At 35.4% G+C, this 26,500-nt stretch overlaps 1 protein-coding gene and 3 non-coding genes across 4 annotated transcripts in view; 2 read left to right on the top strand and 2 right to left on the bottom strand.

Annotated features, from left to right (window-relative positions):
* Window positions 1–1,410: 1,410 nt before the first annotated feature.
* On the bottom strand, window positions 1,411–1,483 carry Trnak-cuu (transfer RNA lysine (anticodon CUU)). Its single transcript has one exon. It is a non-coding gene; the product is annotated as a tRNA-Lys (tRNA).
* Window positions 1,484–14,899: 13,416 nt separating this feature from the next.
* Window positions 14,900–14,972, top strand: Trnaf-gaa (transfer RNA phenylalanine (anticodon GAA)). The gene has a single exon. It is a non-coding gene; the product is annotated as a tRNA-Phe (tRNA).
* A 299-nt stretch (window positions 14,973–15,271) lies between these two features.
* On the bottom strand, window positions 15,272–15,342 carry Trnag-gcc (transfer RNA glycine (anticodon GCC)). Its single transcript has one exon. It is a non-coding gene; the product is annotated as a tRNA-Gly (tRNA).
* A 5,472-nt stretch (window positions 15,343–20,814) lies between these two features.
* The window catches only part of LOC110372780 (beta-glucuronidase), a 33,586-nt gene continuing 27,900 nt past the window's right edge, over window positions 20,815–26,500 (top strand). The window contains exon 1 of the mRNA XM_021329741.3: window positions 20,815–21,165. The gene's annotated coding sequence lies outside the window, so the exon portion shown is untranslated. The remainder of the gene's footprint in view (window positions 21,166–26,500) is intronic.

Below are 26,500 nucleotides of genomic sequence, written 5' to 3'. Positions count from 1 at the left end.
ATTATAATCACATAAAATAAAATTCTGGTATTGCCTGTACCAGAGTGTTATCCTACGTCAGAAATACTACCCAGCTGTTCCCCGTGGTTCCATCTGCGTCCTGAGGGCACTACTTAATGAACCTGAATAAAAAGTAGTCGAAGTTCTTTTTCATTATGTAGACTAGTACATAGATATGTACCAAACACCTACTTCGTCAGGTGATTCAAAAGTAATTTGTTCCTCATCCTTAGGAACTCATTTAACGGGATATATCCAGACTTATTTAACGGGAAAGCCACACAAATCTATGTAGTTAGTTGTTGCAGAAGGATACAAGTTGCATTGAACCCAATGTTGTTGGGAAAATCCATTGGTGATTACGTAAATTAATTAAATTACGTAATTACAGACATCACCAAACCGCAATATGCAAGTACCTACTAGTTAAATAAACAAAATTACCAAAAAAGGAAAGGTAGAGTACATAATTTCATGATATAGTTACATCATTTGAGTAAGTATTGAAAACTGTTTAGTAGGTAATGAAATTCGGTGAAATGTTGAATCGAGCAGGAAGGTAAGATTTATAGTTACACTAAGTATTACTTATTCAAAAGAACTTTATGAAATGCAATGTTTCAGTGCGTGATAGCTAAGTAACAGCCGCACGGGAGTACGGGACAATCATAAGGTCATGTAAAGCTTAGCGCGGTTGGGCCTTGGATGGGTGCCCACCATATCGTGACCAAAGCGTTGTCATTTGGACATCTTTTTCAGTTATTACAGGAAGGTTACGTTGTTCCATAAATACAGCTGTAAGATAAATTACGAATTAAAGAGAAATAACCTCGATCATTTTATATGGAGTCAAAAGTATCAAACACAGGCCTGCAGAAAATATCCATTTTCAGAATTAATAAATATGCATTTTAGAATAAATAAATATGCATTTTGTATCTGGGTTAATTTCATTATTTTGGACTATAGATACTTTAGAAGGAAAACTGTATTGTGGACACGTCTGTATAAACCACAGAGTGCTAATTGCTACATGACATTACAATTTGACGTCAGAAATCATGAGTCAAGTTTGCCATTGGAACTAAATAGTGGTATCCACGCGTCAATGAATTCTCATACATGCAAAATAGGCCAAAACAAATCTCAGAAAGGAAGGAAGTATGTATAAGGGTAAACACATTTTGCTAACTAGGTCACCTATGGAAATAATATCTCTAAGGTTTGAGGTCTTCTCAAAACGACGGAGTAAAACCCAAAAAATCTAGGCATGAACACGGAATTAAGCTTAAAAAAATTCATGACTTTAAGAAAAGGATCGCGATGTTTGAAGAATGCTAAATATTTTGTAGACCCATTGTAGAACGCATGTACGTTTATTCCGATAACATTGACTTGATCAAAAAGTTGCGCCCAACGTGGGGCTCGAACCCACGACCCTGAGATTAAGAGTCTCATGCTCTACCGACTGAGCTAGCCGGGCTTGTGACTCCTGTGCTGAAATTGACCACTGCGTTCTATAGTCCGTTCCGGGTCTATAAATACGGAACAGTTTGGTCTAAATTAAAAGAAAAATAAAACTTCAATGACGGGCGTTAAACACTGCAAAAAGATTTGGCGTCATGATTCATTGACCACAGGAATTTAGGTAAGCTACCGAAAAAATATTAGTCATGCATTTTAAATGATGTTGTAACAGCGATCTTCCTTACCTATCTTTTCTCCATATTATATTTCTGAAGTACCTACCCGTAGAAAAACACAAATTCTCCCGCATAAAAATGTTTAAAATATTTTTTTCCCCTTATAATGGCATTCACATCTCTTAGGTTTAAGTAAATAGTTAAACCTTTGAATTGGACAGTACTTATCGAAATGTCAATTTTGGGAATTTGGGGCTTTGCAAAATATTAGGAGTATCTAAGAGTCAACTCGTACAACAAGTAAATGATGACGCTTTAAAAGTAGTTCATCCCAACCGTACCTAATTATATTGACCGCCGCAAACCCAATTTGAATTTATGAAACGTACAAAAAGTTATAAACAAGTACCCACAACTCTTATATTAGTACCTTTTAGTGTTATAATTTCCAAGTTTCTCACACAGACCAGCATCATACATATTAAACATAAATGACTGACAAAATAAGGAAACAATTAGCGAAAATAAATAAAATTATTAATATAGACATTCCACGTTATAACCCCATAACAAAAGATGTATCTTGCTTGCGCAGTTGCCCTTAATTTTCCTTTGTTAAATGTACGTACATTCCTATGGCCTAAGTTCACCGTCAACATAAAACCCTCACACTCAGAGACATTTAATGATTACTTAAGTCACTCCTTAGTGACGGATTGTCAAAGAAATCTATCACCAAGGAATAGCTTAAGTAAACATTAAATGTCTCTGAGTGCTTCCAAAAAGTCTGTTATTCCTAAAACAACTGTTTAATTTGAAAACTGAAATTCATAGTAAACAGTTGTTTTCAAAAAATCGACGTTTAAGTTGTCGGCGTACTTCGGCCTTAGTATGAGGTGTAAGTATAAAACGTTATAGTTACGATCAATCATCAGCTTTCTTGCAGACATATTTACGACACGACTATGTTTACAAAAGTTACTGAGTCACAATCTGCGTCGAATGCACTGCACTAAACTGTACCTAAACGAAAAGCGATTTGTAAATTGTAAACAATTTCGAAACAAAAGCACTAATAACTACATCAATTCTTATTTCTGTTAATTGGGGTATCTCGATGTGATAATTTTCTTAAGAAATGTTCCTACTTGGAATCATGAAAAATCCGCAATTTTTATGCACCTTCCTTCCTTTTACGTCTTAATAATTGTGCATTTTTGGTTCATTAGATTTACTTGAAGAAATACTTTACTAACTCAGACTTGATCAAATTCAATATTGCATTCATTATTTCTTCAATCATCATCCTCCCACACCATAACGGTACAAAATCAAAGTAAAAAAGCAACCAAAGCTGCTAAAGAAAGTGCACTCAGTCTCATTGCACCTAACTGACAATACCTACTAAATTAATTACAACAACTCATACGCATCTCTCATTATGACCCGCGACGCGCATAAAACGTCGGGTCTCGCTCGTAAAAGGGGTGAACGATTCGATATGTTCGCATATTGTCATCGTACCGAGAAATGGACGTAATGACAACCAAATTAACCTTTATTATGAAGATATGGTACATTGGAAGTATGGAATGCTCGTCTGATTTGTTTACAGGTAATATTTTGTTCGAAGTCCATACTTTTCCATGGGTTTTATTGCGATTAGTCATCATCATCTCATCATGACCGTAATTAAATTGAACTAATTTATTTCAGGAAATTATTGTAAGTAGTATGTTCCTTTTCTTCATTTTTCATTCCATTCATATCCATCGTTTGACACAAATGCAACGTCTATGCACCTAAAGTAGGTACTGCACTCGTGTCATTTGTTTTTTTACTACTAAACCACTAGTAGTAGACAATTATAATTGGTGCGGTTAATATTCCCGTTCATTCTTAGAAATACCGGTCTGCGTCACTCATAGAACTGTATAACTTATGTTTAGGTACTTAAGTTTTTAAAGTACCTTTGAAGTTTCGATGTGCCAAAAAGGTTAGGGAATTCCAAATCATATTGACGGTGTCCCTATTACCTATACTCACAAGAATAGGTACCATACAAGTCGGAAACAAAACAGAAATGAGGTTGTGGTATCCCACTAGTAAGTTTTCGCTGAAAACACTCGTGGTTTCCCTTCTTGAGTAACTACTACTTACCTACTCAAGAAAATGAGTAATTTTCAAAACTAAGCGCTTCTATTTTCTTCTGCGTAACAAGAAAGACAAGGGGAAACTGCATTTTTACATACTTTTTACACCCTTACTTTAGTTTATCTTTCAAAATGCCCGATCAAAATGCCAGATTTCGTTTGTTTATTTAGGATGTTTGAGTCCGATTTTGACGGAGATACTCACATTATCCCTATTAACAATCAATTTATTCATTCGTAATCAAAACAGGCAATTTCCTAAACAGAAACTACACCTCTATAGTTATATATACACCTATAGAGTAAACTATACCTCTATACACATTTATATTGAAAATCCGATGATACACATGCACTCAACCGCTATCGTTGCATGTGCAATATAAGCTGAATAATATAATACACGTACTTACCTGAAACAAAAGCTAAGCTGTAGTGAAACACGTAAGTTCCGCAGAGTTCCGCCTAATTTCTTTGACGTTAACTAGTCATGACTCAGTGGGAAAACCGGCCACAGAGTGCTAACTCATTTATAGTAAAAAACCGCAAAATAAATAAAACCTGTAAATCAATTTGTTTAATAAAAAGGTGTCTCAATCATTTCTAGTAGGTCAACAAATTAATATAATTATGAGTCAAATGAAAGGTAAATATAATTTTGCACGTAGCTTACTAAGGTAACTATTTGGTGGGATAGGCATGTAAACGTGACAATTACTAATAACATGAATTATGAACTGTCATATTTCATAGTTACTATCCAAATTATGTAAAGGGGTTTCCCTATTTAATCTATCGGAATCCATTGCAAATCACTTTTAGTCATCAATGAAACAATAATCATATTACTTGTAATACCGAAGAGAATTTCTGTAATCTTTATCACAATATTACTGGACCAACGAAGTACTTACCTAGCTATTTTTAAAACATCCGCGTCCTTGCTTGCAAACCAAGGACTTTTTTTTACTCAAGAACTTTTTATATTAAGGTCTCGTTGACTGATAATACATACTTACGTAACACATTATAAGTTCTCTTCAGAATTGAAACATCATTGTTCCTTCACTGTTGATTATATGAAGTTGACAGTTTAATTATGGTAAGCGCTAATTGTTTTTCGTAAGCTGTCATGCACGTGGGCTTTATTTTATGTTATACTAGCTGTTGCCCGCAACTTCGTCTGCGTGGGCAATATAGAATAGTCAAAATACTACTTATCCCGTAGGTGCATTCTTTCACGTGACAGTATAATTAGGATTAGCACTTAGCGGTCGCATAGATTCATTGATCAAGGTTGAGTTGTGGATGTGACCATTTATCTAAACAAAAGAAGTAAAGTTTGTGACGTTGTGAATATCTCTGGATCCAGTCAGCCAATTTGGAAAATTATAACGTATGGTGCGTAAATAATTTTCACAGGAAACAGTTGTAATCTATGTCTATATGCTTTGAGTCTGACAAAGCTGTCATTTGTACATTTTGTGCAGCTGCTGCGACTAATCAGAAGCCAGAAAGTCTGTCAGTCTTACCATGGATATCGTCTTGTGTAGTTGACTGGATTGAAGGTAGCTAGATAGGTAATCGCTCCAAGCAAAATATTGGTACTCAAACAGATTCGGTGACTGGAAGCCAACACCAACATAGTTGGGGAATAGCTGGATGGATGATAAAATGAGTCATCATCATCAGCAGGCGCATAGGGTAGGATAGTATCACTATTGGGGAGAAACACTTGTATGACGGGGATTTTCTGTGCACTTACTCACTATGGTAAGGCTGACCCCACATTAGGCGTGCGCGATCCTCGGGCGTGTGAGTAGCGCGGGCGTCGCGAGCGCGCTGCGTGAACGACGCGTTTTGCTGCCCTACGGCATGTGCACGCGAGCACGCGGCGCTCGAGTTGCGTTCTTACCCCTTCGCCCGCTATCCCCGCCGCCCGCTAAACGCCTTAGCAGTTAAACGTCAAGGAGAGCGGCACGTGCGCGCCGCGAGCGCGCTATAGGTAAATGCCGCAGGGCAGCAAAACGCGACGCACGCGCGGCGCCCGCGCTACTCACACGCCCGAGTTCGTACTTGAAACCTGCAGTTTTGCCAAGATTTTCAAAATGTACGCTTGCAATTTGTCATTTCTTGGTGGAGCCAGCAAATCGAAAGAAACATAAGTGTTGTATACTGTGCGTCACTACCGCACACACCGGGAAAATTTCGCTCTTGCGGAAGACGTTTATATACCATATTTTTTGTCACACAGGACGACAGTATCCACCGAAACACTTTCAAAGATCTGACGAACGAACAAATCAGACCTGACTTGGTCACCTGGGGTCAATCAGAGCTCTATGAAGCGATCATATGCTTTGGCTCCTACTGTTACTGCAGTTTCTGAAAATTTATTCACCTCATTCAACGATGAATGTAATTCTGATGGTACTATTAAGAACACTTGCTTAGCGCAAAAGCTGACGTTGGCAGGTCGACTCTTTTGACTTCTCGAATAGGATACCATTGGTTTTTGTGCAATGCACACCTGCAATGCATGCTGGATTAGGATAGGATACAGGTGGATAGGATTTGCAACAGAAAACAATTCTGTCTTTGTAATTGAATGACATCAAACGTAGTTTTATATAAAAGGTGTTTTTTTAGACTTGGCTCGGGTCCTACTGAGACTGTTCGTAATCGTGACCAGTGTATTTGCGATCAGAAGTTGAAAGTAAGCATGTCTCTGGTATGCGACGCGCAATGTGTTCGTTTTCAGACGCATAAAGCATTTTACGTGTGTATGGTATTAAATCGAGAAAGCTCCCATTTCTTATCTGCACTTTGTATCTGGGCTTGTTCTTAAAGCTACAGAATCCTACATTACCTACCTACCTCACGCTTAGCAGCGCTTGCGAGAGACAGATCCTCATTTCTTCTAGGATTAAGTTTACATACTTTGCATCAGAAAAAATAATTAAGGTCTACTTAATACTACTCACTCAAAGTAATTTGTTTTAAGGCCACCACATTAGTGGAAGATAAGCTAAACTATGTTTATGAAAAAAAACCTGATATGAACTCCATCTGTAACTTTAAATGATAATTAATTGGTATACTAAAGTCATCATTTTTGACATAATGTTCAAAAATTTATTTAGATGGCACCGTTTTAAATTTGGCTGAGAACTATTAATTTTCCTTTCATCAAGGTAATAATTATAATTGGATTTTGATGTGGCACGGCAAACTGACACACACTATTGAAATGTCTATCGAAAAATTACACTACGTGTTAAAATATGGTGAATTACGGAAAATACACAACTCCATCTGTTGAAATAATAATCCTCTATAAAGAATGTATGGTAATTTATTGTCATTTACCACCTCGCTCCTTTGTCAAATTGTATGTATTTTATTTAACACAGATTACCACAGATGGAGCTACTTTAACCTTGGCTAAACAAAATTTTCATTTTTTTTTTCTTCCGAAGTTACTTATGAAGGTGTGATTTTCTGTGTAAAAATTAATAGGCCGATCAACTAATATAAGTACAACATTCAAATGTGCAGTTTTGACAAACAGATTGCGTGTCGTAATATTTTACATCTTGAATTCACAAAATTAATCATATCTTTTGATAGAGTGAATCGATTTCGATGAAACAAAAACTAAGTAATACCCCAAGTTACGTAGAATTTTTGTATATAAGCATTGTCTGCATTGAATTCGTAGATTTTACGTGAATCCCGAACGAACAAACAGATAAACAGACAAAAATGTCAAAAATGATGGAAATGGGTTCTGTTAGTTATCCTTTAACATGCTGGCTAGTATTTTTGTCAATTTCTTCAATGTACAAAAATTACTTTTCTACAGATTTATTATATGTATAGAAATTCACTAACTCACGCTTCTATTCGATATGATTACGATGAGAATTGGAAACTAAAAAATATGTTTGCAGTATTTACTTTTATTTAAGCGGAATGGCATATATGATAACGTTACTTATGCGTAAAAGTTCCTTAAAAAATAAAAGAAAATAAAAAACACTAAAAAGAAGTTATGTACCTCGTAATAATGACACCAGGAGAATTATACAATTTTACCTTTCAAAAGTATTTGTGCACGTATTATACTTACCAGTAACAAGTCTCAGAGATAAATTAGTGGCTAATTCGACATTTCGACAGTGTATTTGATGACTAACAGTCTTTTCATGTATTAAGAAACAAAAAACCCAAAGTCTAAAAGAAAGATATCAACCAAGGCTTAGTTAGTGACGCCGTAAAACAGGCGCCTGAAAACAAATTGCCCGAAACTAACCGACATTAAATAAGTGAGGTCCAGTGACCCACATAGACCCTATGGTTATCTACGTAATAAGCGATCGCATATGTCGAGCTTAGGTCATCGGCGTTGCTAAGTAAAAGCTAACTGTCGGCCGTGCCACTTCCTTCGCGCCGCCGGAATACTGAGCGAGTAGCGTCGCGCACACAAGTTTAATGACATTTCTTTTTATTGCCGTGTGAGCCTTTTGTAAGGAATTTGCCGATAAAGATTGTGGCCAATGAAGTTTTTAGTCAGGAATTTAAGAATTATCAACATAATTGAAACTCATTGCGCTCTACTATGAAAGGACAGGAAGGCATATATAGGATTCGTCATTCGAGTTAACATCTCAGGCAAAATATTGGCAGTTGAGACCTTAATTTTACAAAAAAAAAAAAGCTGTATTATTGTATAATCGAATGAGTTATCTTTTCATCTGCAACATTGATAATGTTCATTATTAAAAGATTCTCAAACATATTAAGTATGTGAGTAAAGAGTCGTTAATTGATTTCCTTAAAACTTTCGTACGTGAGTATACAAACCGGCGGCCGTCAGCGCCAGGCGCCAGCAACTCAATCAAATGACGTGATAATAGAATTTTGATAATCTTAAACAAAACATTAAAATCAATGTAAAAACAGCTCATTAGTACGAACATCATTAGTGAAAAAAATATTATAAATATGTTTCAATGAACTTGTTTTGCTGTAGTACTTTACTTACTTAATTGGATTAAGTTCAAAGGATTGCTTTTGAACTTGCACAAATAAGTACCTATGATAAGTTTATTTTATCATGCCCGTGAAAACCCACATAATTAGCTATTCTAAAATATTTCACAATATAATGAGGCATACTATTACAAAAAAGAACCTATCACTAGAATTCATATTTCTCGTTGAAGAATAATGTCTATAAAAACTTAATTGGATAGGTACGAAAATAAACATGGTTATTGCAAAAAGGTTGTCGTACATTCATCATTTATCAACGGGATGCAACTTACAGACGGCTTTAATTCATAGGGTTCAGTAGTAGGTTTATGGAGCCTGAATATTATTCATCTCATCTTGCAATATTTACCAAAATCTATGATTCATCATATGGTAAGATTACTTTTACATAATATTCAATAAGTAATTATTTTGATATTTTGGTTCATATAATGTAACTCAATGTCTCTCTTGCTGTTTTAGTTCACGTTTTCTGTTTCAATCTTATTTTACCCTCAAGAAAATATTTATTTATATCATATTCTTTCCTTTTTATGTCCTTTATACTTTCATATTAAACTGAATGTCATGTCAAACAAATGTCAAATGGCAGCCGTGTGTCAAACTTGCACAGATAAAATTATGTGCGTTTTATAATTTTATTCAAGGCAGTTTTAATTTTTGTTACTAGGTAATTGTGTAAAAATTCCGTGTCTTTGTTTTTGTGTATTTTGCTATCATTGCTTTCTTCAACGGTTTAGTATATTTTTTTTTTCCTGTTCTTGTTATATTTCTACTGTTATCTTTTTTTATTTTTTCATTGTTCTAATATCTATTGGTGTTCGCTGGCGGGTGGAGTTGAAGTAGTTAAAACAGTCAATTTATTTTTTTATTTAGTTTTAGTTGTTTAGTTTTATATACTTATAAATATTTATTTTATATATAATATTTGCCATTTATGAATTCTGATAGTGATAGTTTTCATTCTGCTAATGAATCCTTGGAGAATGATGATAGTTTCTGCTCATTACCTGAAACCCTCGGAGATACTTTGAAAACTCAATTCCAGCAATGTAATAAAACTTTTAATGTATGTCACATTAATGCTCAAAGTGTCCCGAGTCACTACAGTGAACTCGTCGTCACCTTTAGTAATAGTAATGTTCACGCCATCCTGATTTCTGAGAGCTGGTTTAAACCAGATCTCTTGTCCACCTCGTACTCTCTTCCTGGCTTCGTTCTTATTCGGAATGATCGGCTTGGGAGACGAGGGGGTGGAGTGGCAATTTACCTTCGATCAGACTTTCCTTATAGGATTTTGGCCAGTTCTTCTGGACCTCTAGCTAGTGCTGAATATCTCTTTCTTGAGGTTTCAGTCAAGGGGGCCAAAGCTGTCGTTGGTGTTGTCTACTGCCCCCCTTGTGTTGACTACTTCACTGATTTTGAATCGGTTTTAGAATCGCTGGGTTCAGAGTATGCGCATTACATCATCATGGGTGATTTTAACACAAATCTCCTAACTCCCAACTCACCTCGTTCCCGTAAACTCCTGCACCTTGTACAATCATCCAGCTTAACTGTACTTCCTCTCCAGGCTACTCACCGATCCACGGTCGGTGATGATTCCTGGCTGGATGTAATGATAATTTCCAACCAATCCCTTGTTTCCTCTCACGGTCAATATCTTGCTCCTGGCTTTTCTCATCACGACCTCATTTTCCTTTCCTATATCCTTAAACCTCCTAAGCCCAAGACTAAGGTTTTGCATAGGCGGTGCTTCGCACGCATGGATGTTGATCGGTTGCTTGAGGACGCCTTTAATATTGATTGGACGCCTTTGGTGACAACTGATTCAGTAGACGACAAGGTCACCATTTTTAACAATTTGGTGAACAAGCTGTACGATGTCCATGCACCAGTTAAAAAGGTAAGGGTAAAACGACCACCAGCACCGTGGATGACCAGTCTCATCAAGATTGCCATGCGTAGGAGGGACCGTGCGTTTCGCAAGTTTAAACGGGAGCGTACGGACGAAAACTGGGCTCTATACAAGGCTGCTAGGAATCGGTGTAATCTGATGATACGCAACGCTAAACGCCGCCATATACTAAGCAATGTCTCATCATCGACTTCTGCTGATATCTGGAAGTTCTTAGGGACTTTGGGTATTGGCAAACCGCGACATTTAGACATACCTAGTTCGATTACTTTAGATGCTTTAAACAATCAATTCAGCACTTCTTCCAATTTGGATTTTTTAACCAAACAGGATACTCTCAATTTTATATCACGTCTAACGCGTCCTAATATTGATCCTTTTACTTTTCAGCCAGTCGATGAGGGAGAGATCAGAAGAATTATCCTGTCCATTAAGTCAAAAGCGATGGGATGTGATAACATCAGTCGGCAAATGATTGTTACCATCCTTGTCCCGATCCTTCCTGTTATCACCCACATTGTCAACTATTCCCTTTTCTCTGGAACTTTCCCTTTGCTTTGGCGAAAAGCTTACGTACGCCCTCTTCCCAAAATTTCCAGCCCCACTCTCCCCAATCATTTCCGTCCAATCTCTATTCTTCCCTTCTTGTCCAAAGTGCTTGAGGCTTGTGCTCATAAGCAATTTGCGCGTTTTGTTTATGCTAATAAACTTATGAGCCCACTACAATCTGGGTTTAGGCCGGGCCACAGCACTTCCTCTGCCCTCCTTAAAGTGACTGGCGATATTAGACGGGCTACGGAGGACGCTAACCTGACAGTACTGGTTTTAGTCGACTTCTCGAATGCGTTCAATACCGTCAGTCATGATATCTTATTATCTATCCTATCCCACTTGATGGTCTCTTCTAAAGCATTAGACTGGTTTTCTTCTTATCTTCGGGATCGCCAGCAGTCTGTTCGGGTGGATGAAGGCTCATCAACTTGGTGTACTTTGAATGCTGGTGTTCCACAAGGCGGCATACTCTCACCTCTTTTATTCTCGATATTTATAAATCTACTCACTCTCGAGCTTCAGTGTTCGTATCATCTCTATGCCGACGACTTGCAGCTTTATCGACACACCAAGGCCATTGACTTGATTGATACGCTTGACAAAATTAATGCAGATTTGGAAGTGGTGAAGAATTGGTCTGACAGGTTTGGGGTGGAGGTTAACCCTACCAAGTGTCAAGCTATTATCATTGGGGGCTCGAGAGCTATGAGCAGGGTTGATGGTCTTGGCTTACCACCTTTAGTTTTTAATGGTATCCTCATTCCGTACAGCTGCAGTGTGAAAAATCTTGGCCTACACATTGACTCTACGCTAAATTGGCAATCACAGGTTGCAGCTGTCAGTCAGAAAGTTACTTGCACGCTACGGTTCCTCTATCGCTTGAAAAATTTTCTCCCGTTCAAGGTTAAGGAGACGCTTATGCAAACCTTAATCTTTCCAATAATCGACTATGGTGATGTTTGCTACTATGACCTGAATGCAGATCTGCTCAATAAACTTGACCGGCTTCTCAACAATTGCATTCGATTCGTTTTTAACCTCCGCAAGTACGATCACGTGTCAGCGTATCGAGCGCAACTTAAATGGCTACCGATAAGACAACGACGTGTGATGAGGGCATTAACTACTCTTTTCTCTATTCTACATTCTCCCACTTCACCTTCTTATTTAACTTCTCACTTCCAATATATGTGTTCTCAACATTCCAAAAATCTTCGTTCTTCAAATAATCGTCTTCTGCACTGCCCTACTCACCGTTCAGACATCATTCATTCTTCCTTTTTCGTTAAATCCATTCTTCTGTGGAATGAGCTTCCTCTGGAAATCAGGATGGTTAACAGTCGATATTCCTTTAAAAAGAAACTACGCGACCACATTCACAAGAAATTGGCAGAATCGCTACCATAGCTTTTTTTTTCTATTCTTTTTTTATTCATGGCAAATGTAATATGTATGTATGTATTTTGTGTATTATTGTCCATATATTCTATATATATATCTTTTTTCTCTTTGCATGTAGATTGTATTAAAAACTGCACCTACCACTGCTATTTCCCCACCACCCAAAGGTAGACTGGGAGAAAACGCCTAAGGCGTTAAGTCCGCCATTGTACTATTTGTGCAAAAATAAATAAATAAATAAATAATTAATGGAAAAAATTAAGTAAATTATATAAATGACGCACATAAACTAGGTAAACTATCCAATCATTTAAAATGGGTACTTAAATATTACTTAATGCAAATATTATTTGCAGCATAATTTTTGTAAAAACTGTTTTCGCTTATGACTATAAAAGGTCAAACCTAAATACGAAATACAATAAATGATTAATTTATTTATAAGGAACCCTTAGTTTTTTCCTGTGTTCGGGGCCCTTTATGAGTTTTTATATGCGGTAATCAATAACATTGGCATTCGATGTGTCACAGCGATGCACTGACTCAGAGCTGCATTGTTGTCTGCCAATTACTATCTAGTGTATTGATAACTGAAATTATTCATTATATAATTAATAAGCAGCCTGAAATACAACACAAAGTAGGCATGCATCATAGCAACATAGCAACATAGCAGAGAATAATACCATTTTTAATTACCTACTGTTTCTATCGCCAGGTAACTACTTACATATCTTAAGAATGTTTGACGTTTTGATAGAATTTGACTTTAGATATTTCTCAGATAGAACTTCTGAAAACAGGGATAAGCTTCTCTAATGAGATTATGTATTATGAATGAATTATAACGTCGGATTTAATAAATTAATTATTTTTATTATGTCACCGACTTATACTTAGACAAAAAGTTTCAGTTTTTCATGAAAAGTTGTAGTGAGTACATAGATACCTGGTTTTTTTCTTTGTCTAGAGTCAAAATACTATTTACAGAAGTGCTTGAATCAGTTGCAAAAACACCATAGTCAATTCAAATAAAAACAACGAAACGCAATTCTAAAACCCAGCAGCTTTTTCGTCGACGATTAGTCGCAAATCCGAAAAGATCGCAATCGCAATCCTGTGTTTGTATGCACGAAACTCGGATCCTTTTTAGGCATAAATACCTGAAAGCCGCTTTGTTAAGCGACGTAGCGTCCAATTATCCTATAATCCATATCCACAACAGCTTTGTCCTTTAATTTTGGATCTCGGAAATCGGATTTCGTGACAATGATCCGTTGCATACTGAAAGCTTGATACAATACCCTTTACGCTTGTTCGGGAATAGCGAAGCTTATTGACTTACATGGCAAACACTGTGATAGAGGAAATGGCGTGCCTTCAAGCAAATAAACATCATTAAAAAACTATTTGGGCATTTTCAGAAAATGGTTCACCATTGTCACCATTATCGAGTCTCCAAATAACAGCTATAGGTATATACCTACCGAAAGAAATAACTACTTATATAGTCATTGTAATCTTATTGGACTCTTAAGGACTTTTCTCGCTTACCTGCAAACTATTTTTTCTTGGCGTGTACGGTATTTTGTAGGATTTATAACAATGTGGGTAAAAACGGTGCCGGGTATAAGACTCCACTTATCGTCTATGATAGTCTTCGTCTATGATAGTCGTGTTCGTTAGGTAAACAGTTTACCTAGTTTACAGTAAACTCATGAATGGCCAACCATTTAGGTAAGATGAAAATTAGAGGGGAGATAGTTTAGACCATATAATAATTTTCGGGCGGGTGAAACCGTGGGCAGGAGTTAGTTAATCATAAATGTGCATTTCAGCCAATACCAATTCCACCTAAGTATTTCGTAATAAGACGGACGGTCTTATTATAGCTGCACTGCATAGCGCCATCTATCGTCGAGTAGCATTACTCTGATACTACCTATAAACTAAATTGTGTCAATACTTTCCGGAAGATGGCGCTATTTTCACCTATTCATAAATGTACATAACTTACTATGAAAACCGATCTAAACTGGAATTATTTTATTCTAATTCTCTGGACAAGATTCGTATCACAAAAAAATATTAAAGAATTCTAGAGAAAATGATGAACAAGTGTGTGTAAGCGGATACTTAGCTCCTGATAGATAATTTTGATTTTCTCCACATCGGCCGAAATAGCTCAGTTGGGAGAGCGTTAGACTGAAGATCTAAAGGTCCCCGGTTCAATCCCGGGTTTCGGCAGTCTACTTTTTACAGGTCCGTTAATATACGCCTCAAGTTCCATTGAACATACGTTGATGTTTTTAACCGTCTGCCGACGATATTGCAAATTCTTTTACCTATTATTCTAAACAGCTACGTGGTACGGGAGTACCTACCCCGGGAAGCAGCAACCTTAAAAGCGACTTTTTAGAACTTCCTGATAATATCAAAGATGTCGAATACACGTTATTTAACAAATGTAATTTAATGTAAACCTTACAAAAAAATTGTTAACACTTTTTCGACAAATCGAAGAGTAGAATGATGCAAAAAGGAATTGCATCGGCCGGGAATCGAACCCGGGCCGCCCGCGTGGCAGGCGAGCATTCTACCACTGAACCACCGATGCTTACATACTGTAATTGAAATTGTGGTATCAGTTGAAATCAACTACGTCATAACCACAGCGATAAGATTTTATGTTCGGAATGGTTCGGAAGTAATCTATTTCATCATCATCCTCCGAGCCTTTTCCCAAACTATGTTGGGGTCGGCTTCCAGTCTAACCGGATTCAGCTGAGTACCAGTGCTTTACAAGAAGCGACTGCCTATCTGACCTCCTCAACCCAGTTACCCGGGCAACCCGATACCCCTTGATTAGACTGGTGTCAGACTTACTGGCTTCTGACTACCCGTAACGACTGCCAAGGATGTTCAATGACAGTCGGGACCTACAGTTAAACGTGCCATCCGAAACACAGTCATTGGTGTCTAAGATATACTTAGAAAGTACATACAAACTTAGAAAAGTTGCATTGGTACTTGCCTGACCTGGAATCGAACCCGCGCCCTCTTACTCGAGAGGTTGGTTCTTTGCCCACTAGGCCACCACGACTTTTAAGTAATCTATTAAGTAATCTATTAAGTAATCTATAGTAGGTAATCTATTTGTCAACATATTTTTTTTTTCTTGATTTTAAAAAAAGAAGGAGAGTCTCAATTCACCCGCGTTTATATATTTTTAAGGGATTTGGTTCAAAAATAGATTTCTATAAGTTTTTTTGATAAAAATTCCATTTTATTTATATCTATTAGTTACTTACTTACCTCTATTACGTAGACTTTAATAGCGTAGTCAGCTTAGCGGATGTGTTAATTTATCAAGATCTGAATCATCGAGATCATTATCAAATAATTCAATTAGGTATTACCTACTTATCGTTCATCAAACATTATTAGTGCTTATAATCTACCACAAAACAATATTATAACAGTAACACAATTTAATCAGGAAGTACCAAATGTGTAACGTGTACATTGTAGGGACATGAATTTCCTTTTTTTGATAACTTTAAACTTATCGTTCAGCAGAAAAACTAAAAGTGAGGTGTTTTTACAGTAATTATGATTTTGGACAAGGAAGAAGGAAATTCCATGAGTTGAGTCACCTAGTAGTAGATCTATCTTGTAGTAATCTGACGTAAAGAAATCGTATGTATGTAAAACAGGAACTTGATTTTAAAATGGATTGAGCCCTGTCCAAAAAGTTAATATTTTATTTAAAGCATAAAATAATTCGAGATGTTATACATACTTTGTTTTCACTCAGTTTCTGCTTCAGTATTCAACACTGAGGTATTAGATTTCACAAGTTTGAAGCCGCTCCCTGTTTTTAGCGTATTGCGATGTTTCTTCCTTAGGTAATTTTCCAAAATAAAAATTTAAGAATTTTAAATGATCATTTCACAAAAGTAGTTTTCTATGGAGATTCATTCAGTATTTAGTATTCAGTATAGGAAACAACTGAAACAAGTAAAATAAAAGCTTTTAAAAACATACTTTCTAGTGTCATGCCCACTAGAAAGCTTTTCAATAAACATAAAATGCTACTACACACTTTTATTGATACTTATTTACAGTTTATTTTGCATCTGAGAACTTAAGTAGGTGGATTCTCAGCAATACTTAAATCTATGTAAGTGCATTCCATCATCTGCCTAGCCTTTTCCCAACATAGTTGGGGACGGCTTCCAGTTAGGACTGGTTCTCAGACTTTCTTGCTTCTGACTACTATTCACGACTGCTGAAGATGTTCAAACGGCAGCCGGTGGCCGGGACCCAACCATTGGTCGTACCCTTCGAGTCACGGTAAGTACTCATAAGTACCTATTACATACGTTTTGCAGGTATGCTTTGAATGAAAAGTGCGTGCCCAAAATGTATAAGTACCAATTTGCAAAAAACTACTGAAAACTGGTCGGATCTTACTTGTTCTGCCTCCCTTGTCATAAAAAAGTCATCTCTTTTTGTGGTTGCCTTTTAACACGTAATTCATAAATTCTTTAAAAACTGAAACTATTTTTTAAATTCTATGAAAACACGACCAAGAGTGAGTATACGAGTACATAGGTGTTTAGTACCTATAGCTAAATTGCTTTTAAAATGCATTAACTTTGTTGTGCTTATTTGTGATCTACTTAGATATCGAATAAAAGGAAATTGTTTAACAAACTCAGATAAAAATAAATGCATTCGATGTTAACTGAGTGGTTCTATAATATTGACTTTTATTTGATAATAGAAACAGGTACGGAGGATATGGCATTTGCCAACATTTGTCGAAAGAGAATTTATTTTTAATGACGTCAAAAGTCATCAAATGATCCCGCTGTGGTTTAGCAGCGGTGAGGCAATGTCAGACTCTTACTGACTAAAATCCGTCGTGTTCCGTCGTAGGCCTTTTATGTACCAGGGCCGCGGTAACTCTATCGAACAATCCCGCAGCCCCGGCAGGCCTTGGCCCTGCTGAGCTCCACTGGGGCTGTCGAAAGAGACCAAAAAATTACAATTATTACCTATTTAAAGAAAAACATAAATAAAGTTCGGACTAGGTACTAACCGAAATGAAATAAATAAACGTATTCAAAGGTCAAAGAGGATACCAATGTTACTCGATTTTATTTTTAAGCTCGTTAGACTCGTAGTTAAGAATTTTCGCAATCGATTTATAGGAATCGAATCGAGTCGATACCTAGCTATGCGTATCGTTCGCCGAAATCGCAGCTACATCGTCTCGTAAACTTTTATATGTCGGCTGACGAATTGAAGTGCTGTCAATACTCGTTTTATGGGGGACACCGTTACCTTTTATTTCTCAGTTCACAGAATACGTGGCGGGTAATGTTTAATAATCGAACCAGCAAGTGATACTTTTTTAGATTAAATTGCAAGGGAAATTGTTTACTGAGCGCTAATTAATATTATTTAACATAGAAGGTTCGCCGTCGACGGAAACGTCTAGGAGGACATCATCATCACATATCATCAAGAAACAGATTCACTAGGTCCAGTAAATAGAGAGCACTAATATAGAGAACCCACATGATAAGCTGATTAAAAATCATAGTCCATTCATCTTCTTTACAATGGATGCTGAAGTTCAACCTAATTGCATTTCATTATCACCACGAAAATATTACAGGGTCATAAGACATTGCTTGATTGTTAATCCATATTTCAAAAATGGTTATGCGGTATTTGATATTTCTGCATTCGAATAAGCCAAAATCACCAAAATTCAGATCTCTTTGACCAATTCCAGCCAGTACTTCAATCTCCTTCAGCGAACAGTTCATCGTACCTGCCTCCTCTACACAAAGCGTAACCTGACACACTCGTAGTTAATAATCGGGTTGACGTGTGACAGCAAATAGGTCGCATCACTCGCATCTGTGGCAAGGTCAGTGGCCGGAGGTCGGCCCAGCCCAATTCCTTATTGTCCTGATAACATGCGAATAGCAGCGGCTGGACCCGATCGTCTTATGTTTATTTGTTTGAAATTATTTTTTGTATTAAAAGAATGACTGGGTTTAAATAAATAGTAAAGACACACACACACACACACACACACACACGGTTTAAGTAGGTACTACAGTCCATAACAAAATGTGAAAACAGTCATATTATTTAGATTGTAGAAAGGGAATGAAAAGCAACATTTAGGCCAAAGTTAACCGCCACATAAACGTCGGTTTTTGTTAAAACAACTGTTTACTTTGAAAATTGAAAAAAAAAACAAGAAAACTGACGTACATCTACCTACGTCAGTACAACCAGAAGAAGGCACAAAAAAGTGAAACCACAAAAACTACCTGAAATCCGACGAATAAATACTAAATTAAACAATAAAGAATTTAATTGTTATTATTAAGTACTTATTTCTGGGGAAAATCGAATATAGGTAACATATTTAGGTAAGGAAAAATATAAATTGATTGATTTCTAAAATAAACTCGATGTTGCCTACCTGACACTGAGTCATGGTAATATCCACATGTTCTTTGGAATTACCAAACCAAAAACATTATCAAAAATATACGCGGTCAAACTGAGAACAACCTTTTTTGGAAAGTCGGTTTAAATTCAGGTTAATTATAACCCAAAACAAAAATGTGAAAGACTGCCAAGTTCGATAATATGGGAATGTTTCGCCTATAAAAGAAGTGAGATCTGAATAAGTACCAAGTTCCATACACATACCTCAGTAAAAACAGTTACTTTTTAATGATGTTACTTGGCAAGTTTTAATAGAAAATTAAATACTTGATTCATTGCGTTTAGTAGGTTTATAACAAGGTGTGTGAAAACTTGCCAAGTGACATCATTAAAAAGTAACTATTTTTTACTGAGGTATGTGTATGGAACTTGGTACTTATTCAGATCTCACTTCTTTTATAGGCGAAACATTCCCATATTATCGAACTTGGCAGTCTTTCACATTTTTGTTTTGGGTGGGATTTCATTTATTTTTGTAAGGTTGTTTATTTTATTAAGTTAGTTAAGGAAATGTCTCATTTATACTATCTTTCAGATTTTTGAATATGCACTATGCTTCTTACAAAGAAATGAACTAGATTAACTAAATGGACTAGATTTACCAACTGACTGACATGACATGTTATCATATATTATGTTCGTGGATCAAAGTTACACAATTGTTATTTTCGAAAGTGACTCACACTCGGCCGTTTTCAGATTTTTACTTTACTTTGACTAAAAACAAACCTTTGTAACGAATTTCAGATCGGTACGACCATTCGAAGATATATTATATAAATATAGATAAATTTGGTTCGTTTTAGTTCCTTAGGGGTATAAATTTACACCGGGTATAAAACACCTTCATTATTTTGAAACTGACTCACACTTGGCCATTTTCAGATTTTTCCTTTACCTTGACATAAAGACCTACCTCCATGCCAAATTTCAAGTCAATACGACCATTGGAAGTGGTCTAGGTTTTTGATGAGTGAGTGAGTCAGTCAGTGAGTGTATAGTAAAAATAGCGATTTTCTGACGTCAATATCTCAAGACCCACAATAGCTATATTAATGAAATTTTGTATTTTAGATAAGTGAGGGGGTCTCAACAGATACTAGAAATTTGATATGCGTAAATAAAATAGATTTTGAGTTATAGGGGGGTCGAATTTGGCTCGAAATGGTTCGTGTAATATAACCCACGGCCGGTGTGTCGCTTTTTTTGCTCGAACTTGGCGGACACACTACCGTGTGTCTAGATTCCCCATATTCACCACCTACTACATTGTGTAGGTATATTATAGGTGTTTCCTTATAATGCTCAAAATATTACCTAATTGATATAAAGATGCATCAATAACATGTCAATTAGCAGAGAGTATGGTCCAGGCCAACATATGCACATGACTCATAATCTAGTTTTATCATTAACATGTTTTACTGACATAATCGGCCGGCCACTTTGTTTTTATCGCCCGGCCTGGAGCAGTGCAGTTACGCCTAAGCTAGAAAGTGAAATAGCGTATAACCGACCGCGAGAGGTTGTTCCATTCAGGCTACGGTATCAGTAATTAATTGTGTTTATTCCGATTCGGTTGGTTTATGCCGGTGCGTTCCGATAATATGTGACAACAGATTTTTACATCCAGCCAGTCCGCAGACACGCGTCAGGCGGAGAACGCGCATGTATTCGAATTTTGAAATTCAAATAATAAAACATCGCGGCATATTTTGACATGCGTAAAAAATAAATCTGCAGAAGTTTATACTTTTATTTATGTGATAGTTTGAATAATTTAATGTTAAATTGACGATAGTCATTTAAGTTGCTTTATAATAATTTTCGCGGGTGAAAATTCGTGAATGATTTATTGACATCCTTTTTTAACCTCAAGAAAGTTTTATGCACAAATGTAAGTAAGCTATTTGATGACTCCCTAGAATTAATTTTAGTACAAAAAATCTTACATTTACAAGTATTTTATGTAGCATCGTTTATTCAATAATAATCATTTTATCAGTGTTTATTTACTAACGTCTGGCTCTCCTATCAAATATCAATATTGTGGAAAATTTGAAAAAAAAAGTAAGTAATAAAAGTTAAAACAATTCACTAACTCGCTTTATAGTTAAAACTATTTATTAAAATGGTGATAAGGATTTACGAGAGCGATTAAAAAACTGTTATTCAAACGTTACTTTTTTGTTTTTATAATGAACGAACGTTAGAAATATTTTGTTTATATAATAACTGGTTATTCTAGATCATCGTGTTTGCTGTTTTTGTGGATCACGCAGCAATTTATTTTATTTTCTAATTCATGATACATCTTATCTAGCCATTACTGGTTAGGCACACATGGCCACAGCTTTTAAAATCACACTTAGTAATGAGGCTTCTGAATAGGATGTACCAAAATCAAAATCCTTTAATTAAACAAACTACAATCGACTGCAAATAAGCATTTTTTGTACGTCAAAAAATAGACCAAGACACAAAAAACGCAATAACAGTAGTCTTTACCAATTTATTATTTACCAACTTTGTAGAAAAAATATTTGCAAAACCTCGTTACAGGAAACATTTTTGATACATGAACTGAATTTTTGTTATCAAGTTTCTTTAATTGCTACTGTAGTTAACAAGGCCTTTAAAATTATAGCAGAATAATGGTTTTATAATAGGTTTCGTAATCGAAAATAATTAAAAAAATATTGTTTGTACTTATCTCAACACCTGTGTTAGGATTTTCACAATGGACATCTTTAATATATTTTGTCACCAACTTTAATCAATTCTAAGTTTAAAAAAATGGTTTAGGTACTTAATAAGTATATCCATCTATCTATCTATTTTGCAAGAGATCCCCATGACTTATTTTATCTGAACTTATTTATACTTATTTATATAAACTTATTTTATCAATCATCATCTCTTGATTTCCTCGTTTATTATTTTTATACCTATGAACTGTACTATCCAAGGACAGCATAGGTAATCCTGAAAGAATTTTGAAAATGTTTTCAATACTTTCCCAGACAAGTCTCTTTGATATTAACCAATAGAAACTCAGTGGAAAAAAATAATTATGATCTTATCTTCTTTTACGTTAAACACGATTAGGCAAGTAATTTAAGTGTAAACAAATAACAACTCGTGACCCTTCATATCGTAATGTTTTAGTTATTGATATTTATTATTATTTATGAATGATATGTACCTAACTGATTTTTACATTACATTGTATCTGGTATATTAAAAGTATACCTGAATAGCAAACTAGCCGATTTCCTGCAGCCGATAGCCTATGTTACACTGGAAAAGTGTAGCTTTCCAACAGTGAAAGAACTTTTCAAATCGGTTCGGGAGTTTCGGAGCCTTTAGACTACAACCCGCACAAAAAAATATTTCCTCTTTATTTTAGTACCAATGATTAGTACAGATATATCCATAAGTACCAATGTGTAACAATATGTGCAATGTGCAAGGCGCGAAAGCTTTAAAACCTTTTTCGGGCATCTACATTAGGTAAGTACTTATTGGAACTTCGCTTGTTGAACATTGCATCCTCTTATCACGTTTGCTCATTTCTTTTTTATATAAAAGAAAGACAACGAAGAAAAAGTAAGGAAATAAAAAACACTATATTTCCTTACAAAACATTTTTAATTACTCTTGTTAATAATTCAATAAGTAATGAATGTTCGTCGAGTTTTTAAAGATTTTTTTTTTATTCTTAGTGTGGGTGTTTCTTGATAGGCGAACAATTAATTATAATATTTATAAGGACTTCATGGTTATTTTATTTTGTAACAATATCCCTAATTAACTTTATCTTGAGGAAAACTATTATCAACTGTTTGCCAGGCACACGCTCCTTTTATTTTATTATGAATTAAGTTAAGGAAAGTAACGTATTTTTAAGCATGTTTTTAAAAGACAAATTTTATTATAACTTATTATTTTACTACTTTAATCATTATACTTTAATAATAGTTTTACCACTTTAAATATTAAGTTTATAACTAACTTACGACTTTCACAAGCTTAGTGCCTACAGATATTTTTTTCACCCCAAAGTTCACAACAAAATATAGTTTTTTTTCTTTTTTTCAAAAATAACTATTTTATAGGTATTCAATTGTTACGCAAAATATCTGCATCCACGAATATAACATCCGTAACTCTAGCCTACAACCTGTCTTAGCCAAGGTAATGACTTCACAGGGATACATAACTCACGAATTATATTATTAAACGTACTATCATGATACAAGGTGTAGCCTAACGTATAATTTAGCTACTACAATAAATTAGTTTGCTCACGAAGAACAAAAATCAGTTACTGATCTTTAGCGTTGAGTTACATAGCCTGGTGTAAATAATATCCAGATATAATATAGGCGTCAATATTAATTTAATTGTAAAAAAAATAATCCTTATGTTCGACCGGGAAGTGGGTCAAATTAATATTCCAAGATTTTCTTACATATTTACATAATTAGTTACAAGTAAAACTTATACAGGCGTGTTAAAAAATTTACTTAGGCAAAGCAACACACGTTGTTCTCCAACGCTCCTAATTTTATTCCCAAATGCCACTCTTTTCTACAAATATATTGTAGAACTTTACGTAACAATAATAGCAGCATATCGGAAAACTGTTATTACAAAATAACAGCACAAAAAGTCGTGATTCGTACGCGTCGCAACTGCGAGCATTTTGCTTACCCACGCTCTACTTGTAATTTTCTTGTAATAACATCTCTTGAGATCATGTTTTGTAACACTCTGACTATTAGACACAGATCGTTGTCGCATTTAGGTACCTACGTGCAAAATAAACCACAACTTTTCATTTTGCGTAGTATTTGTTGACCACGAAAAACTTTAGAAATATTTGGCGGTTGCAAACTTATTCGTTTCTGCTGGTAATTTAACATAACCTACCTCTAAAATGCTTTTCCTATTATTCTTATTATCATGTATAACTCATGTGCACGACACCGAAAGAACAAAACACTCAGAAAGTACAAAAGACCGAGATATCGAATACTGAAGAGCTTTTTATTTTTACACCAGTGCAATGATTCCTTCTCGAAAAACAAAATGCAATAAAGTGTCGATTGTTTGAAGTGTATGTACTATTTGTAAAACGAATTGTCACATCTGCTTGCTATTTCGATTACAAAACAGTTCTTTTAAAGCAAATAAAAAAATAATTCGGAAAAACCATATAATAGGTATTCGTAACATTTTCCCGCAAACAATACAAAGAAATTGATTGATAGGCAACATGTCTCAATTACAATTTTATGAACTTTCACATTCATTTGTTTCGATGCGTAGAAGTAAAAACAAAACAGATAAGAACAAAGACACATTGCGTGATGTGAAAAATTTTAATGGTAATATTATTTATGGAACAAAAGAGTTGCCTGTCAGCTATAGTGAAGTCAGTCTTGTCTGGATCACAAGAATATAAAAGAAAAAGGTGTAAATGCACCAGATGTTCGATCTGACGTGGGTACCTATTGATTATTTTCATGCCGCATCATGCAAGACTTTGTTTACATTCCGCAGTTTTAACTGAGTTCGGTCATTGACGTGTAAACTCGTAAATACTAAAACGATTTCTACAGTTTGATGGCAGATGCATTCAATCAGTAAACTGTTTAACTTCAACTCATGTGGCACCTCTTTTTTACGCAATTAAATACATACGTTATTTTCTCGTGAACTGTTAAGAAATCTTTTCAACCTTTTAACTTGAGAGACATGTACTGTACCTACCCATGTTGAAATTCAGAGTGAAATGAAGGCATAAATCAAGTAGTTATTGAGGTTTTGGAGTATTAACTCACCACAATTTTGCATTTTCACAGAATTACCTAAACAACTATAAATCAAAAAGCAAAATCTAAAGCTCATCTCAATAACCGATTGTAAATAAATTAAAGTTAAATGAAACAATAAACAACATTTTGCTGACTCATGTTCTATGCGTGAGAAAAAATCTTCTTAGAGTTAACCAAAGTCAAATCCCATCATTACTTATTTTTTTTTTGCAATATCAACTGAAAATGTCACGTATACAGAAATGCACATGTAACAAATAAATGTCATCTAGTAATAATTGTGTATGTCGCAATGGAATTGCAAGTTATTGTTGAACGTGTAAAGTTTCTAGATCGTAAAAAATATCAAGATAAAGTTAGCACCTGTGAGTCATTTGTGGCTATAAAACCTACCTTTGTTTACTTTTCTGACTTACTGGGTCACTGTTTATTATTGCCCATAGCTCAACATGAAAGGTCATTTTCAAAATTTATTGTTAACACGAAAACCTCCGTGATAGTACTCTTCAAAATTACATATGATTTAATGCAATAAAAACTATTTTTGGTGCGGTTGGGAAATGACCCTAAATTAATTACTCCATGCTAACAAAATAATAAGAAACTACCCGTCATTATTATAATTGAGGTCCTCTATTAATATTGAGCATTTATTTTTCAGTATTTGCCATGCCCAATTAACAGAATAATAATTTGAACAAAAATAACACAGCACAGCTGTTGAACTGACCTCACATTCTATAAAACAGGACGAAACTGATAGTCATTAGTCATTTTATCTTGGATCCTTCCGAAGTTCCGACTCGAATAATCATCACGCAAATGTCTATTCAGATTTCTACCACTTGCTCATACATAAGAAGCCTCGCGATCCGCTTTCCCGTCAACATAGGATTAGTATTCTTTCACTGTCCTATGTCTTGTTTCACATGAATATCTCTTTTTTGTCCGACGATTTTATCGCGAAATTCACAGGCGTTAAGTACAGCAGTCTTCCGTATTCTGGGATTGTTATTATACTGCCTATCATTTGCATTTCTACGAAAAATACATTCTGCGGCCAGTAGTTCTTCTAAATGCCTCACGTGATACACAAACGCCTAACCTTTTACCTGTTTCTTGCAATTATTTATTTCAATCATGTTTCACATTGTTTTGCATCGTGAATTATTGATTTGATCATAACCTAACTTCTATTTCTTGTAATGGGAGAAGTAATTATATATGCAGCTCATTCATGTACATGCCTAAGTACAGTAGCATTGGACAAGTAATTAAGCTCATTGGCTTAATGAGACATTTCACTGAACCGGGTCAACGGCAGCGTAGGTACGAGTTCTCGACTCACAATCGTACTTACTTTGAGAACATCGCCGAACAAAGGACTTT

The sequence above is a fragment of the Helicoverpa armigera genome, chromosome 8 (assembly GCF_030705265.1).
Source record: "Helicoverpa armigera isolate CAAS_96S chromosome 8, ASM3070526v1, whole genome shotgun sequence".
NCBI lineage: Eukaryota > Metazoa > Arthropoda > Insecta > Lepidoptera > Noctuidae > Helicoverpa > Helicoverpa armigera.
Note: the sequence above shows the minus strand (reverse complement) of the source record. Positions and strands in the feature narration are given on the sequence as shown.